Consider the following 3,611-nt stretch of genomic DNA (forward strand, 5'->3'; position numbering starts at 1 on the left):
GATGATTGCATTTCATATAGATATTTGTATACCCTTTTTCCTACATTTATCTTGTCTTTAAGCATTTATTTGTTATGATTCGATGTTACTATAGGTATTATTGTGTAATTGTGCAAGAAAATAGGTTCTTGTGCAAAAGAACAGGATTCAACACAAATACCGTGTGAAAAAGGTTAAAATAGAGTGTTACAAATGAAGCACAACCTAAGCACGGGTGTGCTCCCTCCCTGTGAAAATACTCGCATCTGGTGAAGCTCTGACAATGTGGTATAAATACTACAGCTGAGTATTGTAGCAATTTATGGTAGCAAATCACTATAGCATAACTTGGAGGAAAAGCATGGTTTTGGTGCCCAGATCACTAGCGTGCTTGTTGGAGCATGGGCTAAGCACGCCCATGCTCACACTGTGATTTTCTCTGATTTGGAGAAAGTGATGAGAATGGTCCTGTTTTCAAAAGCATGGCCTAAGCAGGCCCGTACTTAGGGCATGTTGATTCCAAAAAGCACCTTATAAGCCAGATCTAGGTCATTTCTTTGGGGATCCTTTCTTCTTCTTATTGGGGAGCTGCTGCCAAGGACTTCCCCAACATATTTCTGGGGTTGGAGTGAATCTATGATGCAAGAATGCTACTGGAGCAAAGCTTAGCCGGTGGGGCTTCATCGGAGCACTGTCGGGTTGGTTTGCAAGGCAAAAGGGGAGTCTTTCATGGCTTCTATTTTTTTGTTTTCCTTAGTCTTGTATGGATTTATAAAACTATGTGGGGATAACCATTCTTCAGTGCCCGGATCTATGAACTTTTATGTTAATGTGTTATGTTGATTTACTTGCATTGAATGTCTACGGAATTCTGATACATTCTTGTGTTCATTCATGTGTTACATAAGTTGGCAAGCTTGATTTTTGAAGTTCTTTGTGTAAAACTTGCCATGTGTAAATTACTGTAGTTGTGATTGTCTTGTGTAGTTACAAAACTTGGCGAGCATGAAGCCTGTAGTTACACTTGCAAAACTTGGTGTATTTGATAGCCGTAGATGCAACATTGCTTTTGAGCACTCGCAAGGATTTTAGGATGTACCTTGTAGACATTAGAAGCAAGTTCATACACATTTCTCCAGAGGATTAGTATGGGGACATTGCTCTATCTCTGTGTTTCTCACCTAGTTCATTTCTAGCCCTTACCTATCATGATTTCCCCTTTTAGCTTCTTTAGTTATGATCTTTACCTTAAACTAGTAATATGGCTAAAGATTAGAAGATTAATTAGTACTAAGAGTTCAGTCCCTGTGGTTTGACAACCATAACCCTCATAGGGTACCACTATATTACTTGTTACGATCTGTACACTTGTGGAGAGTGAATCAGTCCTGATTTTTTTGGTCAGTTGTTTGCTTGTGTTTTTAGACACTCATTATGTTATTCTTTTGTCCTAAATGTATTTGAGCTTAACTGTAGGAAACAGGGAAAACTCTGCTTAATTTTCTAGGACTCGTACGGGTACTTTACGCCAGTAAGCATGACTGTAAGCCTGACAAGGTCCCCTTGCGTATATCCCGCAAGTGCACGGGTTTGTAGAAGTAATAATCCTGGGTGAGCGGGGTCGAATCCACAGGGAGTAGGGAGTAGAAACACTTAATTTGATTCTTAGCTATGTGGAATATCAACAGTGATAAGTGTGGAAATGATTCAATTCTCAACAATAAAAGCAACAAGTAAGAGGGCAAAAGTAAAGAAGGGGGGTAAGGCAATCGATAAAGATGAGGTACTCGGATGATACTCCACCTAGGATAATCGCTTCAAGTGCAAGAACTCTCTATTATGCTTCCTAATCAATGCCATGGTGAGTCATGGAAATCCTTACATACATAGTCCCAAATCTAAGGTCAACTATGCCTAACTCTATCCATGTTCCGGAGGAGAAATCGAACAATCTCAACACCTCGCACTCGCATAGAGTTGCAATGAGCTCTAGGGATTCCAAGTGATAAATCTCTTCCTAAAAATAGACCTAACCCTTTGGTCTAGGCGGAAGGTCCATAGCCACAATTAAGCCCTAGATAGTAAGATCCTCTCAACGCTTCACTCCATTGCACGCGCAACTAGGCCCCAGCGGAGGTTCATCCCTTAGACCATTCACTCTATCATGGCCGCAAAGAACTCGAGGAACGGAGGTAAAATCTATCACGTCGGAGGGGAAAGGGGATGCTCCTATACCTCTCGACTCATCTTCTCAACCCTCTCCAACCTAGCTTTGTCTAACGCTCGTGGTGTGTCACTCACTCACAAGGTTTCCAACAAGAACTCTCAACCCTAGTGTCACTCTAGGGGAAATGTTCATACAATCAAGCATTCAAGGCTGGAACTCACAATAAACATCAATTTATTGAAAGCATAATAAAGAAGTTCAATGAAACGAATACATCCTAGGGTTCACAATCATCCAAGTACCCACTAGGGGTTTAGCTCTCCATGGAGCTTAGTACAATCAAAGAAATAGAATGTAAAAGCAATGAATCCATAAAGAAACCCCCTCGATGGTCGTGTCGATGGTCTTGTGGAAAGTCCTCTACTCGTCGTCCAAGGATTCCTTCGTCCGGTATAGGATACGCCTCAATCGAAGCTCCCCTACCAACCTTCTTCCTAATGGAATCACGATGTCGGAGCCATAGAACCTCTCCAAAAACCTAGCCAATACCCCTCAAAACCCTAGCCAAAGCCCTCTCGCAAGTTGGGGAAAAGATGGAGAAAAGAATACCAAAATCGGGGTTGAATCGGCTTTAAATAGGGTCGAATCGGGCAACTCCACGGCGTGGGACGATACACGCGCCTGCGCGGAATTTCCACACGGACATGGATAATTTCCACACGCGCTGTGGAGCCTCTGTTCTCGGTTTCTCGGCCTACTGTGAATGCAGTCTGTCTAGATGCTCTTCTACGTCTTCGACCGAATAACTTCCCAATTCCATACTTTCATCGGGGTAACACAAACGGGCACACGTTCACGTCGTGAATCACTTGCTTTTTCAATGATATATATGTTGGTGAAGCTCCTGTTCTTGTATTCATAAGACGGAATGCTCGAGTGTGACTGCCTTTGTGCCCCTCTAAATGGATGTACTTACTCGAATGCGAGGACGTTGGCACACACTCTAGTATCTCACACCTGTCCTATGTCTTCGTTTTTTAACCTTAGCAAGATCTCCTCCAAAATAGGTGCATTATGACCCACATTGGCCTATTTCCTTCATACTCGGCCTCACAGCCCTACCTGAGTAAAAGTAACATAAAAACACACATATTAATGTAAAAACCTGAGAAAAGTAATGCTCAACATAAGGAATGAACGCTTCGCATTCATAGCGCACAAGCACTTATCAAAGCCTCAATTAGAGGGCTTTATAGGTATCTTATGCCCGTAAGCCACCTCACAAGAGGAATCTATAGAGTCTTACGAGTGTATTTACAAGTCATAAGTCTTGGTGAGCATATTTTAGAAGTTCCTTACGGGCAAATTACACTTGTAAGTGAGGTCATAACGGTCATCTAGAGCACTTTATGAGTAGAATTTAAACCCTTACAACCCGTAAATTTTGTGTGATCTCAACCTATGT

This window comes from Dioscorea cayenensis, chromosome 9, assembly GCF_009730915.1.
Source record: "Dioscorea cayenensis subsp. rotundata cultivar TDr96_F1 chromosome 9, TDr96_F1_v2_PseudoChromosome.rev07_lg8_w22 25.fasta, whole genome shotgun sequence".
NCBI lineage: Eukaryota > Viridiplantae > Streptophyta > Magnoliopsida > Dioscoreales > Dioscoreaceae > Dioscorea > Dioscorea cayenensis.